Below are 16,833 nucleotides of genomic sequence, written 5' to 3'. Positions count from 1 at the left end.
CTCTCACATTATTCCTCTTACTGTGATTTTCGAGAGCTTGCATGCGGTCCAGCATGGCTTCCATTAGCTTGCTTCTCTCACCAACTGCAGTGTGCAGCCGCTCCGAAGTGTCCTCCAAGCGGGAGATGCGTGTTTCAGCCTCCGTTAGCCTTTCTTGCATTGCAGTCACCGCTGCGTTCAGTTCCGACGTCGTCTGCTTTATTGTGGAGACATCGGCAGCTACGCTTTGTAGCATGTTACTCATTTTAACCACTTCCGAGAACAAATTCGTTATATTAGGAGGAGGTGTTTCCTCCCGTTCTTCCTCGTGTGGAGGGCTGTTGCGGGTCGACATGCGGCCTGTACTCTTTGAGTGTTTCGTTGCGGCCATTGCAGGATTAAAGTACTTTTTCCCGGAAAAAGAAGTACACAAGCCTATACTACTTCCTCACTTGCTGAGAACGGTATCAAATAAAAGCCCCTTACTACAGTACAGTCATTTAATTACATGTCGGGAACGGAGAGCCGTTAGCCAGCTGCCATCTTGTTCGCCTGTCCATGTGACTCCCTCTGCATGGTAAGATTTTTAAGGGAAACCAGAATTAAATACTAAATATGGAAATAAATGCAAATTGTAGCCAGAGGTGTGATCTCATTGGAGTAGCTGGCATGTATATATGTATGTGCAACAAGACAACACATCTTATTTTATTAGCCACTCAAAACGCACTGATCTGCCAATATAAATCTACACTCCTGCCAACAAGGGCAGGGTTTTAAACCAAATCACACATACATACTTTCCTTTCATCTCTGCTTATTTATTCAGTGTACATTTGGGGGTGTTTTTGAAGATGGTTAATGGTAATAAGGTGAGTCAGTATTCTAAGGCATTAGCTGTTATGCTGTGGTTTTTTATTTATTTTTTTTTTTGTTTTGTTTTTGTGTGTGTGTTTTTAGCTGGAGAGAGGAAAGAAGTGTTGGGTTGTAATTTCACACCCTAACTCACACTGTCGCCATTTACTCTCACTACAGCTGGGGAGCGAACATGGAGAGAAATGTTTAATTTTGTTTCAGAGGATCTGGCAACTGTGAGCAGTGAATTAGAATCACACAAAAGAGGGGGTGGGGGTGGGGGGAAATCATTTTTGAGTATTAAAGTTGCGCACGTGCCTGCGCTGCGAGCGCGCCCTGTTTTCGCCGCGTGTCTGCGAAGGAGAGCTGAGATGTTGGGACTTGGCATCTCTCCTCTTTAATGAGTATCTCTGGAGATGGCAGGTGCATGTTCAGCCATTCTTTTACAAGCTCAGCAGCAAACAGTCCACCCCCCCCCCCCCCCCCCCCCCCCCCACTGTAATACCACTGTCATTAGCAGAATCACATTAACAATAACGCAGAACAAATGAAAAACCTGCACAAAACACTTAGGAAACACTGGCATCAGCACACACACTTTTATCTATGACACAAATTTAGAAAAAATATACAAATAAACAGCAGAGTCGGTGTCCTGATGTGATTTAGTCAACTAGATGAGCAAACGGAAGATTTGTTTTTGTAATGAACCTCCTAAAGAGTTCAAGCTTAAAGTCAGCTTCATCTTTACAAAAAGCAAACATTTTTCTAATTAGCTTTACTTAATAAGCCTTGAATTGTCTTTTTGTGTTCTGTTCTGTTATGATTTGAGCTAATCTACTGTGCCATCTTCATAATACTTTCTCTTTATTGAATCCTTTTCCTTTTTCATTTAGCTCTGAGGAAGTTATTTAATGTGCTTGAGAAGTGGCTCTGCCATTAATGAGCGCTATAATAATAATAATGGTAATTGTAGCAGTTCTGGTGGTCACCATTAGCAGAATAGCATTGTGATTATTAGCACTTGCGATGGCGTGATGTAAGACTTTCCTCCTTGTTTCAGTCTTTTTCTGTCACTGTGAAATGGCTGGGTAACAGTGGGGGTGTTTAAAGCTGTGCATCCCATAGTTATAATGTGTGACAGGGCCTTCTCCTGAGGCCCACACGCCAACAGGTATGCACCATTATTATTTTCACACTTTGAGTGGTGGCACAAGAAATCATCTGCTCCTCTCATTCACTGCCATTTTCCTTCTGTCTCTGCCTCAACTTTGCTCCTTAGACAATAGATAACAAATGCTCTCTATAACAGGCGCTCATGAAACAACTAACGAGCATTTTGGATTATATAACTCCAAAAAGGGACAAACCTGAGGAGGCGTGCAGAGAACCTTTACCATTCAGTCATTGTTTGCTTTAAAAAAGTATAACCACTTAAACAACCTTTAGGAGAAGATATTTCATGTAAAGATGCCTGTTTAAATAGATATACTAGAAGCACTTGGAGAGTGCAAACCTCCACCAAGTCCAATTTTCCCCATCCTGTAATAGAGTTAATGCACAAAATCAGAGATGGAAACAGATTTGCTGAATAAGTTCTGACGTAGTGAACATTTAAGCAGGCAGTATGCATGGGATTTCTTCCCGGTGCAGTCCAATGTAGAAAAAAAGGGAAAAAGTCAGACTCGTAACCCGAAGTTATTGTTGAAAACTTTCGCATCGGTGCTACGTGATTCAAAAAACAGAGTTTTCATTGTGCGTCTAATCACACAGACACAAGCGTGTCTTCCTATCTTTGTGAGGACCACACACAGCAGTCACAACCACGCTCTGTGCATTCTTTTTTTCCCCCAAAGTTTGGTGAGAGGTGGATAAAGGGATGCACAAATAGCTCTCGACTTGATCTGGCTTCATTTAAATAATAATAAAAATGAACAAAAAACAAAACAAACAACCTCCGAGTCTGAAGTCCACCGCGTCACTCCTCTTCCTCAGTCTTCATCGATCTGTGTACAAGTCTACCAACAATGTGGTGTGTTTGAGGAAATGGGAAAAATAGGTTTTGTGGTGCAGTCACGCACTTCCTGGTCACAAAACGTTCTCTAAATGCGCACCAAATGCATAAACATGCACACATTATGGCAAGAATTATTCATCATTACATCTGGTTTTAACATTACTTTTATAAAGTTTGAAGTCCAAACACTGAAAGCTGTCAYAGTTTTTTACAGAAGCCCTGTGAAAGCATCACAGCTTTGCCTATCTGAGAGGATTAAAAGAAAAAAAAACTTCCTGTATCTGCATCGTGATCCGGAACATCCCCAAAATTTAATGGTGTATTACTTGTGCCAGTATCCACATGCGGTGGTAAAAATGTCATGACAATCCGTCCACAAGTTTTTGAATAATGTTGTCCACAGACAGACAGACAGACAGACAGACAGACAGACAGACAGACAGACAGACAGACAGACAGACAGACAGACAGACAGACAGACAGACAGACAGACAGACAGACGCGACGGGACCGAAAACATTACCTCGCCATTGGCGGAGGTAATGATTATCAGCCAGCAGGAAATGTGAAGGAAAACTAAACAACCAGGAGTGGTAATGTGATTTTAAATGGTGTCTTCGGTTTAAAAAAAAAACACAAGTAAAAATTTAGTTTTAAAGAAAGAAATACAAAAGTCATGTGAATAAATGGCACGGATGTTGTGTGTGGGTTGGTTAACCTGCTCACACAGCTGGAGCTGAACAAAGCAACTGGGACCATTAGCCTCACCGTGTGGTCACTTCTTGATGGAAGACTGCACCAGCAGATCAAACCGAAGACACACATCGCTGACTCCCACCTCCATTTTTTTTTTGCTATTCAGCTGAGCGAAGACAGAGACAGGTTAGTCTGTGTTCATCCCTTTGAATTCCAGCAGCAGCAGCAGTAGTGAGAGTCTGCTCCGTATTTTCTCCTGTCATGACTTGCCTGGAGCTGCAGGGAACTTTATTTACTGGGGATGACACGCCAGAGGCAACGAGGAGCCCTAATTGCTTCGCGGCCTCCTCGCACTGTGTGATGCGCTCACTTTGAACGTCAATATCTCTCACAGAGAGAAATTAAAAAGGCAGTGGTAGGGAACTTTTGCTCGTGTCCACTTTTGAAGGCAACTGAAACGCATGCACAGACAGGGAGAGCGCACAAAGACAAATAACCTGGCACATGGGGTGTGAGCTGAAAGGTCTCTAATAGCTTGACTGAGTTCTGAAGACAGCTTAAGTACAACACAAACAGAAACACTTACAGAGCCAGTGCAACTGGCCAAAGACTTCGCCTCAGGTTTGCCAAGTGTTTGGATGCTTTATGTGACGCTGGAATCTCATCTTTGTTATAAAATGACTTGAAACCAAAGCAAATTATGCCAGTTTGCTCAGATACGGCATAAACCCTGATTTAATCAAACATTATTGTTCAGATTATGAGGGCTTGTGTATGTTAATGCCTAAACAATCACCAGAACTGGAATGATAATTGTCCCTTAGGAGGGGGCTACATGTCTTTCTCTGCTATTATTACATTTTAAATTGCGAGTGAGTCAATAATAACTTCTGTTTAAAAAATCATTTGATTTTACTGAGAACTGCAGAATGTAAAATGAAATCCATATTGGGGGTGAAAGTAAGGTCGAGAGCCTATCATGCGTATGTAAGAATCATATGCTTTTTGTGCTGCTTAGATAAATGTTATGAAGTAATCAATCCATCAGGGCCCATATTTATAAAACTTTTTAGAATTACTCTTAAGAATGCTGCTAAAAGTGGACTTAAGTGTAAAAAAATTCTTAGTTAAAAGCTGAGAGGAAAAGTCATTTATCAAGCATCTCAGTCTTACTTTAAGTGAAGTGTAAGAGTAGTTCTTAAGTGTCAGTCTTAGAGCTGATTTGCGACACCTGGCTGTGCCGCAGCTGATCCTGGATGACGTCGTTAGAAAAAACCCTGACATGGACACAAGCTACACACAGATATCCACCTTTTAGTCCAACATTATGCACAGTTTATTTATTTATTTTTACCTTTGTTTCTTTTGTATATTTCTGATTAAACCTGTTTTCCACCTTGTAACTGAGAATAGCACTCAGGTGGGGAGGAGGACAGCTGTAATCTCTGTCTCCTCAGTTCATCCCAGACCCCTAGTGGCAGCTCTTAACCACTTAAGAGTCCTCTGGAGCAGTCTGAACTTTTCTTGAGAGTAAGATAAGAATTTTGATAACTGGCACTTACACTTAAGTCTGAGAGTAGGAGCAAATCTAAGAAATTTTCAGCACTTAAGTCTAAAAATCCACTCTAAGAAGTTTTATAAATACAGGCCCAGATCAATTACAAATCTTCTGGTTTTCTCTTTTTCTGCACTTTGGCAGCTGTCTATTTGCTTTCCACCTATACGCCAACCCTCTACAGCGGCCACTTTCCTTTTGAACACTCTTATCCCAACAGATAAAAACAGCATCTGACAGGCTGATTAATAATGAAAGCCTGACTCCACCCTGGAATTCCACCATCCCAATAGGATTTCTATTAATGTTGATTGACCTCGGCTCACTCAGTGCCACTTTGGCACAGCTCGCTGCTACCCTAGTGGCCTCTTAGGTGCCAGTGCAGGTTAGCTGATACATGAATAATTCCCAGTGGACATTAACTGCGAGAAGTAGGGCAGAGGATTCAGGAGTGCGCTCCTTCTCCCACTCTCGCGCTCAATCCCCTCATCAGCAAGCTGTTAATATTTAATTATACAAGCTTCATTTCACACTCTCCGTCTGAAACCATGAGGTGGAGATGGAGGTGCAGGGGACCACGGAAAGGTGAAGCGAGTGCAGAGGTTTGGATGAGGATATAAGAAAGGCGGGGAAAAAAGAATAGAGGAAACGGAGCATGGCGGATGGAGATGCAAGTGGCATTTCCATTTCAAATGAAGCTGAGGGGAAGGTGGGGTGCAATGGGAACCTGTTACCCAGGTAAATTACCAAGTGATAATTAAAATTTATTTGAATAACAGAAACCTCCGTGTTTACCCTGAGTACCACAAGTTCAGGCGAATTAAAGCAATATTTTAGATCTAGTGAGGATGGGTTCTGTGAATAAAACAAACAAACAAAAAAAAACCTTAAGAACAATTATTATCTAACTTGCTGCTGATCAGACTGAAAAGCAAACAGCCAGTCTGAGCAGGGCCAAAAACAAATGGGAGGCAGCAGACTTTGGTCTTCAGATTAGCTGTGAGCTCATGAGTTTGGCCACAGATAACTTTATTTGTCCAAACTGAGATTGTTCAAAAAGCTATCTGTAACAGGTAAAAAATATTATTTTACAGGGAGGCATTATGCAAAATCGTCTTTGTTAAGGTTTATATCATGTCTTAATGTTGTTCCCTCATTACCAGAGTGTTGGTTTAACACATTCATGTATGTTTGAGAAACCCTTGAATCTCCTGTGGAGCTGCCTATACACCTGCTGGTACAAAGCACCGCCTATTTGTAAAAAGCACCTCCCCGGAGCTCAGTCTGCAGCCAAGTACCCGCCCAGAGCACCCCTCCCCAAAGCATTGTTGTGAAGATGTGCTGAAGTGGGAGTGTCTGAAATGGTAGGAAGTTCTTAAAGAGACAGAGGCCAACTTCAAGGCGTTTAGATGGAAAGTCAAATTTATTTTTAATATACACAACATTTTCATAACTGAATGTAACAGTTACTTCATTGTGGTTTAAAACTGAAATATGTGCCTGGAAAATACATAATTATTTTAGGTTTCATCCTAAGCACATTTGTACCAACTGGCTTGTTGTAACAAATTATATAACGTATCATCGTAGTAGAGATTTTGTCACTGTTTCTTTACTTTAGTTGTTTTCTTTTATGGTATTTCAGATAAATGTTTATTCACCTGATTTCATTTCATACTATAAAATACGGTAGTAATGGTTTTTGTAAAGTAAACTCTATTAGAGCCAAAAAATGTTGCATCAGAGAAGAACGTTTCAAGTATTTGATTAAAACAGGCTAACTGGCTTTGCTCCTTTTTTTCCCCTCGTATAAGTTTGCCGTTTTTTTCCCCAACATATAAATGTGAGGACTTTTTGCAGATTATCTGACAGCAGAAAAGATTATAAGGATACAAACAGACAAATTAGGCTGCTGTGTGCACTCGGTATCCTCTCTATCTGCCTCCACATCTATTTATATTTTTATACATGACCAATTTGGACGAAAGATCATCTGTCAAGCTCCACAAGCACTAAGTAGTAAAGTCAAGATACTGCTTAAACTTTTAGCAACATGGAGGTGATGTTTATAGTTTTAACTAAATTATTCAGGAAAAATGGCGCTCTGGTGTAGAGTATTTAACGATGAAAATCCATCCTAATATCAGACCTTTGGGCTTCTTCTTCCTTCTCTTTTTAAACAGATCTTGTAGGAGTGAGATCTTGCAGATGAAGTGGTAGAACATTAATAATGTATGAATGAGGCTTTTTATAGAGCACAGCCCCTGAGATTCATAATTCTATTCACATTAGGCCTCTGAAACAAGTTTAAAGTTTTAATAAATAGGTATTAAAACTTTAACTGATATTAATAGCACCAATTAAAGGGCATACTGTGAAGATATGCATCATTTCTGTACTGGTAGAGTGGAAAATCCACTTGGTAGAACCTCCCTTGGCTTTCTGTCTTTCAGTCCATAGTTATCCGTCTTTAATTCTTCCACACTCACACTTTCACTTACCAAATCACTGTGTCTAACAAAGATGTAATATGTCAAAGAATACACTCTTTTCCAGGCAACAAGTAGAGACAATAACATCTGCTAAAAAAATGTGGGGGGGCTATAATTAAGGGAGAAAAAAAGTCTGCCATACTGCCATAAACATGTGAGCCACTGCATTTTATACCACCTCATCATTCCATAATCAATTCACTGAACATTACTACAAGATGAGGGCTCTTGACCATCCATGGTTTTGATTGATGAGCAATTTTTCTTGTCTCTCACATCATTGTTTCGCCCAATGTGCCAGGTCAAATGGTGTGTGTTAGTCAGCCAATAGTCATTCATTTCAGTTTATGAAGTGGAACGTGTGCTTGATGGTTGTACCATTAAAGATATTAGCATTCACATCTCTGCCACAGGTACAAAGCGCATGCATGTCAAGCTGTTTTTAAAGCCCCATTTAACAGGTGGCTAAAAAAAAAGGTATTAAAGCTGTTTGCGTCAGCCTGCTCTCCTGCCCAAATGTGGTGGTCCTTTTACCATGAGAAGCTTTAGTAGAACTCCAGTGCCAGTCTCTATAGACTTTTTCTTTTTTTCTTTTACCTTCCCTAGCCTTTCTCTGATGTATCACTGTGCCCAGTGAAATATGACTTACAGAAGAAAAGAGAGTGCTTTTCTTTGTTCTGCAGTTCGAAACACAGGACCAACATTTTCCTGCGGCAGGGGTTGACTCAAATAATGGCTTCTGTGTTCTAATTTGTGTAGGGATTTATCCTGCTGCTTGGCTAACATAATGCTGGAGTGCATTGTGAGCTGATCAGTGGAAGCAGCCAGAGAGGAATGAGATAGGAGAGTGGGGAAATGAAGACAGTGAAAATGAGAGAAAAAAAAAAGAAGGACAACTTGGGTTCTGCTGCTTTGCTCCAGTGATTCCCGATGAAATTGATTCTCATACCTCATGGGATCTCTCACTGTCCCCTTTTCTTCCCCTTGTCCCCTCCTCCATTACATACCTGTCCAGAGGATGAATGATCTAGACACTGCACGTGAGTACTGCTGACTGGTACACACATAGGTGACTCCCAGAGCTCAGGGAGTTCACAGACACCCTGACGAGACGGCTGTGGACATGGACTCAGAAATGGCAGGTGGATATGGGAAAACAATCAAAGCTGATAATAAAGGAGAGGACGGCAAAGTGAACTTCAAAGGAAGTGAGGATGAATATGGTAAAACAGCCAGGGGTGAGAAGGAGCATGGTTGCTATCAGGGCAACACAAATCAGAGATGTGCAGCTGAGTGGGAGAATTAGTGAGTTTCTTAAAGGGGAGGTATTATGCAAAATTAACTTTTGAGTTTTATATCATGTTATAATGTTTTCCCCCTCATCATAAACACACTCAAGAGTGTTGCTTTGACTCATTCATGCATGTTTGAGAAATCCTTGAATCTCCTGTTGCGCTGCTTAAATGCTTGAGAGTACAAAGCGCCACCTACTTGTACAAAGCTCCTCCTTGGAGTTCAGTCTGCAGCCGAGCTCCCACTCCACAGAGCACCCTCCTCAAAATCATTGTTGTGAAGATGTACTAAAGTGGGACTGTCCAAAACAGTGGGAGGTTCTTAAACAAACGGCAGCCGATTTCAAGGCTTAGATGGATTGGCTGTGATGCAAAGTAAAATTTATTTTTGATTTATAGTGTTTTCATAACAACTGAAGGCAACATAGTTACTTGATTGCGGTATAGAATTGAATTTTGTGCCTGTAAAATACATTATTCTGCCCCTTTAAAATTTAGGAAAGGGAAAATAAGAACGTCAGTTTAAAAAAAAAACTAAATCCAAAAAAATGTTCAGTGAATTGGTACATATAGGGAGTAAAACTCTGACATCAAAGAGCTCTAAGGGGAAAAAAAAATTGTATAGGTCTTCTGGACGGGTTCTTCTCTAATGAAACATTTCATCTCTTCTCCAAGAGACTTCTTCAGTCTGAGAAACCCAGACCCAAACCAGTGGTTATTCCGTATGTTGCGGGTGTTTCGGAGAAACTGAGATGTTTATTTTCTAAACATGATGTCCCAGTGGCTTTCAAACCCCAAAACACATTACGGCAAAGGCTGGTTCACCCCAAAGATCCGGTGCCCCGGCACAAACAGAGCAATGTTGTATATGCTGTTAAGTGCCAGGAGGACTGCGACCAGTTATACATCGGGGAAACAAAGCAGCCACTGTTCAAAAGAATGTCCCAACACAGACGAGCTACATGTAATGGCCAGAACTCTGCAGTTTTCACTCATTTACAGGCCAGCGGTCACTTTTTCAGAGATGAGGATGTTCTCATTCTTGATAGGGAGGAACGTTGGTTTGAGAGAGGAGTAAAAGAAGCCATTTTTGTGAAGAAAGACCGTCCATCATTAAACAGAGGCGGAGGCCTCCGTTTTCAGTTGTCCCCCTCCTACAGCACGGCTATTACCAGTATCACTCCACCCCCTGTTAACAATAAGTGTTAATTAGGTGTCAACGATAGCCATGTGATGTGAGTATCAGTCACATGGAGGCAGGGCTTAAAAGCCTGAATTTTGCCTGAAACTCTCAGACTGAAGAAGTCTCTTGGAGAAGAGACGAAACGTTTCATTAGAGAAGAACCCGTCCAGAAGACCTATATAATTTTTTTTCTTTTTGATTTTTTACCTGGATTACTGAGATGCATCAGGACAGCTCTAACGGAGGCGATCAAGGCTGCGCCTGTAGCACCAACCCTGTTCCCAGTGCTCTCCCAGGGGACAGGTGTCATTTGTGTGTAAAAGACGAGCAGTCTCTTGAATGAATTTTGCTCTTTATTCTAACCTGGACAACGAGTTATTACCTACTGGGCAGAAATTTCGAAACAGGCTCTACTTCATCCTCATGTCAAAGAGTAGCAAGTTGCTGTTGCAAGAGGGGAATGGGGGTGGGGATGGATGCAAAGAGGAAGTTCATATCTGTGCCTTATTTTGTAACTGAGTATGACATATCTGGCCTCCATGCAATAACAAAGCCCCGGAGCATGGTCAAGCATCACTGGCGAATGGAGCATTAGTGTGGATGGCTGCAGGAAAACCACACAATAATAATAACACCCACTGGGAGTGCCTCAAACTGTGTTGAACTTGTGCAGTTTGATTCTGCATTTCTATTAAGAAAATATTATAAAATTAAAATAAAAAGGTTTTCAGTTGGCATCCTCACAGCATAGCTCAAATAAATGAGACATTTTTGTTCTTTTTTGTTTCATTTTGTTTTGAGAAAAATCCCATTTTAATAAAATTACAAGTAAATATTAATCAGAATGGGCCCGGTGGCTCAGTTGGTAGAGCTGACGCCTCTCAGCAAGAAGGTCACCGGTTCAAATCCCGGTCCGGGGACCTTTCTGGGTAGAGTTTGCATGTTCTCTCCGTGCATGCGTGGGTTCTCCCCGGGTACTCCGGCTTCCTCCCACAGACCAAAAACATGACTGTTAGGTTAATTGATAACTCTAAATTGTCCCTAGGTGTGAGTGAGAGAGTGAATGGTTGTTTGTATCGTTTGTCTCTATGTGTGGCCCTGTGATGGACTTGCGACCTGTCCAGGGTGTACCCCGCCCCTCGCACTGTGACTGCTGGATATGGGCACCAGTGACCCACGTGACCCTGAAAAGGAAGAAGCGTGTACAGAAAATGGATGGATGGATGGATGGATATTAATCAGAATGGCTTCAGTCAAAGTAATAACCCAGAGGACGAAGCAAAACGAGACAGAACTTCAAACTGCCCTTAAGACTAACTGAGTTAACCTTCTACCAGGTAATTAATTCTGACTAATGTGTGCTTTAATCCAACCACTTGTGAAAGAGATAGACAATGTTTAAAATGATTACAAAAGTATTGCTTTTGTAATAATATTAATGCAAATAGATGCAATTTATTGGGCTTTACAAAAAAGACAAAACAGACTGGAAAGAAGAAAATAGCATTGAACCAAATGTTGCATTCTAAGACCACTTCCCATTTTACCCACATCCCATTACTTATTTGCCATACCCTACACAAATTTTAGAGAGAACACTTTGAAACTAAAATGGCTAAGCTGCCATTTTAAAAACACTCAATAAACAAACAAGTTTTTTTACTTGCTCAAAAAAAATCTTATAATAAATAATTTGTTGTGTATTGATGATTGTCAAATATTCTTGCGAAATTTACACCATATGTTTTTGTTAAAAGTACCTTAGGTCGTATTCATACCTGATTGTCTGCTAGACTCTGTTCAATTGGGGACCTAAATTGCAAGATTTGTTTACATTTTCAGTCTGTATGGTTCATATTCACACTGCACGTTGTCAAACAAACTAAACCCTGTGAACAACCTGTTCTCTCCTCGCCTGTGGTGGCGCTGCACCAAGAAACCCTGAAGGCATCAACACGAAAACCTCAGAACAAGACATGGAGCACAACTTCCTTCTTCGGAAAATATAAACAAACATGGAGTGACGTCACATTTTAATGGTTGTAGGATTTATTTATTTATTTATTTATTTATTTATTTATTTATTTATTTATTGTTTTTGACAAATGTGCCTAACAAATACTTCACTTCAAATGAACAAAGACCTACGTTTTCAGGCAGACCAGAGTTCACTTTTTTGGTCGGCATCAGAGTTTCCCAAACAAACTGGACTTTCCAGGCAAAAGAACTAGAAGTGGACTAAACAGGGCTGGTGTGAATACACCCTTACTATCACAACAACAATTTTAATGTGTTGCTAGGCTAATGTGGAATATTTTAACTGCTACTCTTTGTGACATCAAATTAAAAATTGAAGTACTGCTAGGAAACAGGATTAAGTCAGAAACTACTTGATTTCTGAGAGCAGTTTGACTCCCTTGATGCAGCCTGATGGCTACAACCCTGTAAGGGTAAAAAACTATAAGAATTCCCAGAAAATGATGTAAACAGCCTCAACTATAGTATAATAATTCTCACATAGAGGAAAATATACGTAAAAGTCAAGCCTAACAGACATGAAAATCTATGTAAAAATCCAAATGCACAGTATGCACCTGTGTGCATCTAATGTACTCTTCAGCAGTTTTGTAACCTTTCAAGCATATTTGTCCCACTACACTTTTAACTGATTTACAAAGCAACATGACTAATGTCAAAGCAAATATATCTATTATACTTAGTGTCATGGACTAATTATTTCTGTATCACCTTGACACTGTCCACTGTTCATATCTTGTGATGTCTTATGMCTGTTTTTAATCTGTGGTGCCAGACGTCAGGGACTCCAGCATCAAGATGACCTCTCTCCAYGTAACGATATGGTTGCCTTGAGCTTAGAGCTTGTCATTGGCTGTTAGTAACATGAGGCAGGTTGTGATTGGTTGTTCATTGTCACATGGTGTTAGCTGAGGGTATAACATTGTTTTGTCATCTCATGATGGGTGGCCACATTCAACAGACTTCCTGATTGTTTTCTGTTCTTTGTCTGCCCTTAAATAAATAATTTTACGACCATACCCGCAAGACTTTTTTCTTTTGGCATTATTTCAACGTGTTTCTGTCCCAAATTGCCGCGACACGTAGTATTTCAAAAAGAGACAGTGTGGTAGTAGCCTGGCCTTTGCCTTCCTACGCAGTTCTGCTCAATTCTGGTTTTGCTTCACTGCTCCGTCTGGGATTTCTCCCATAGACAAGGATTTCTTCAAGATAATTTTTATCAGGGCCAATCAGAGAACAGGATGTCAATTTTCTGCGCAGTGTCTGTTTGTAGTTTATTTTACCTGGGCCAATCAGCAAACAGAAGGCAGAGTTTTGAATGACGTCGATTTTCTGCACATTTTCTGCTAGTTAGTTTAGCATACGGCAGTGGAGGAACTGATGAGGCTTCCAAATTAAATTCAGTTTGTCTGACAAAGCAGCAGCTCTCATTTACATTCATCTCATTTGGCTCAATACTTTTCTCCTCTCAATAGGGTTGTTTACAGTGAATGCAATTTCCAGTTAGCTTCTTAGCTTAGCCTCCTTCACAGCGACATACATCATGGCTAACTGATCCAATAATTTTAAACTTCAGCAGAGGCCACGCCTCCAGCAAGAATCGTTTCTCAATAGCCAAAAGTCCAGACCCTCGTACGAAGCAAAGTGAAGGACAAGGGTCTGGTTTTTACCAGGCTAGTGTGGTAGTGTCAGGTAATGTCCTATTTCTACCTCCATTTATCCATAGACCAATCACAGAGGCAACAGGTCTAGGAGAGTACCCAGACATCCCTCTCCCCAGCAACACTTTCCAGCTCATCTTGAGGGATCCCAAGGCATTCCCAGGCCAGAGAGAATGTAAATATTATCACTCCAGCAAGTCCTTAGTTTTCCTTGGAGCTTCTTACCAATGGGATGTACCCGGAACACCTCTAAATGGAGGCATCCAGGAGGCATCCTAACCAGATGCCGGAATTACCTCAACTGACTCTTTTTGATGTGGAGGAGCAATGGGTTTGCTCAGAAACAGATGTTTTGTACTGAGTGGAACATTCAAAGATGAGAAAAAGAGCACCAAGAAAGAGAGCAATAAGCAGACAGACATGCTTACTGTAGTAAAACTAAAGCCCTGGACCCTTCCCTTTATTTAATGAGCACCATAGTCAAAAACAAAGACTACTCGCTTGCTCAGTCTTGCATTGCTCAGGTAAGAGCTGCAGTGCTGAGGACAGGGATTTGTAAAACTGCTACGTAAACACAACACACACCAAGCAGCTTCCCTCAGCCTCTGAATCATAAACAGACATTGACAAGAGACAAGCCAGGAAAAACGGTCTATGAGGGAAAGTCAATGTGCAACTGCAACAGCATTGAGAGGAGTGAAAGGAACTATAACGATGAGAGTACGACCCTCTTTAGGCTTTTAGCTATATGCATTTATTGACTGGATGTAGTGTAGGTTTCCTATTTGTCTGAATTGCACAGAAACAAAGCTGACAGGGAAGAACAATCCACAAAACTCAACACGTCCCAGCAGTAGCTGTCACTCTAATTGCCTCCCTTTTTGGTCTTTAGAGTCAATTCTGTGCTCATGTTTCACCAGGTAACACTACCTCCAGGTCTGCGAAGGATTCTACCTGCTCTAATGAGCATTGGATTTCCATATAGAGCTCAAGCTACAGATCCTCTGTATGCAATGTTAGGTGGAGCGCAATAATTGTGTCTTTGCAGCAGTGGGCCAATCTGGATTCCTAATGGGCTAAGCAGTGTTTACTTTTCAAAGACTTTTGCATGAATTATTGATGGATGCAAACTGATTTGTGCTTTGAATTAGCCTAGAATAACCCATCTTGGCCTACCCCATGTCCTAGGTGCCTCTCAGCAGGGTAAAAAGGCTGACTGGAAACTTATGTTGCTTTTCGTGTGAATTATTATCTTGATTTACATGGAAGTATTTCCTGTACATGGCCCAGATAGTTTGCCTAAGGACACTGACAATATGAGCACAATGTATAGGTGAACACCTGACTAGAACCAAACTGAAACATGCTTAGATTGTGTCTAAACTAACTTTTGTTTTTATTTTTAATATGCAACTGATCGAGACTGATCGAGTCAACTGATCGAACTGACTGACTTGTGGGCGTGTTTGTGAGTAAGAGATTGTTAACTTATAGTTTTAATATGCAAATGTTGCAAATGCTCATCAAAAATAATCATCAAGGCATAGAGGAGATAGCAACACCCTCATGGAAACCCGATGATCTCCCATATCATTCTTTTCCTCCTGTTTTTCAGCTTATTGTAATGCCATTTTCTCCATCCTCCTTTCAAATGTTCAACTTTTATCTTTAAAATATTAGTGTGTGTTTCCCTTTCTGAGCATGTAGTAGCCTTATAGAGCTGGTACAACAGGGTGAGGATTCTCAGGCTTATCTGTCTTTGATTTCACAGCAGCAAAAAAAGAGATTAATTCTTCAATGTTCAATGTTTGGAGAAAGGGATGTGGGCCTCAATTACCGGATGCTGCAAACACCCCTCACAATATGACACCTTATCATCCCCGCTTACATTATTTTGTCTTCTCTAATGGGACAAAAAATATTATTACCTGAGTTCAAAGGGAACACAACATCAACCTAATAATGTGCTTTGTGTATTAGGTTGTACTAAAAAAAAAACTTCAACTTTTTAGCTGTGTGCACTATGACTGTATGGTAGAAAGACACATATAGCTTGGAGAAGGAGTCTGAATGATGTCGAAGAAGAGCAAAGAGAGACGACACAACTTCTACATTTGAGAAATTCTTCCCACTGTGCTTGTGTGAGGCATGCCAATTTGTCCAGACCCTGATTCATTTTCTTGGCCCTCTTTGGTGTCAGAAACGAATAGGCTTTCCATGCAAAATTTGGTAATAAACTTTTGGAAACGATCCATGCTTTGGACAGAATGAGCCAGGCTGAGCAAAGAATAAAGGCAAGTTTCCTCAGCAGTCTGTCAGAAGCAACTGGCTCTGCTTCTTCTCCTTTGTGTTTGCATTTTATTACCATTTCAACTTACTTGTTTATTTTTGGCTCGAGAATACCCATCTGCCATTACTGTGGTGACATGCCTTTGAGCTGTGTACGAGGTTTGAGAGCAAAGGCAAAAAGCCTGCTTAATTAGTGCAACTGTGGAGTCAGGAGATGTGTTTATCTCATTATGGGTATTTGAATGAATATTCACATGGCCTCGCTCAAAAGTTAATGGTTCTTATTAGATGTAGTAGGAAAATATCCAAAAGCCCAACAAGGGGCAAAACTATTTGAAAAAAAAAATAATGCAACATATAAAATATAATTTCTTGCTGATTAGATTTTAGTGTCTATTTTTCAAAGTAACACTTTTATAGAAATTGTAAATGACTGTTTCTTTTTAAAAGAATTATCATTAATGTTGATATATTTAGACATTTCACAGATTCTATATTTATTCTAGATTTTATTTCCCAATTGTTCACCAGATCCTACATATTTCTCCAAAATTCAATAGTGTATATTTTTAGATAAGTCTCTAAAAGGTGGATAAGAGGTCAAATAACACATTTTACTGTAAAGTTTCTAAATTAAGACACATGACAGTCAATTGTGTGTAAAATACATTCAATTAATAAAAAGAATACACTTTACAGCTTCAGTGAATGTCTGTGAAAATAATTTCCTTGTAAAAATGTTTTTGAGTTTACAAAAGTTTTAATTTATGACTATTT

The sequence above is a fragment of the Austrofundulus limnaeus genome, unplaced genomic scaffold, assembly GCF_001266775.1.
Source record: "Austrofundulus limnaeus strain Quisiro unplaced genomic scaffold, Austrofundulus_limnaeus-1.0 Scaffold70, whole genome shotgun sequence".
NCBI classification, from domain to species: Eukaryota; Metazoa; Chordata; class Actinopteri; order Cyprinodontiformes; family Rivulidae; genus Austrofundulus; species Austrofundulus limnaeus.
The sequence above is the reverse complement of the archived record's forward strand: the minus strand, read 5'-3'. Positions refer to the sequence as shown.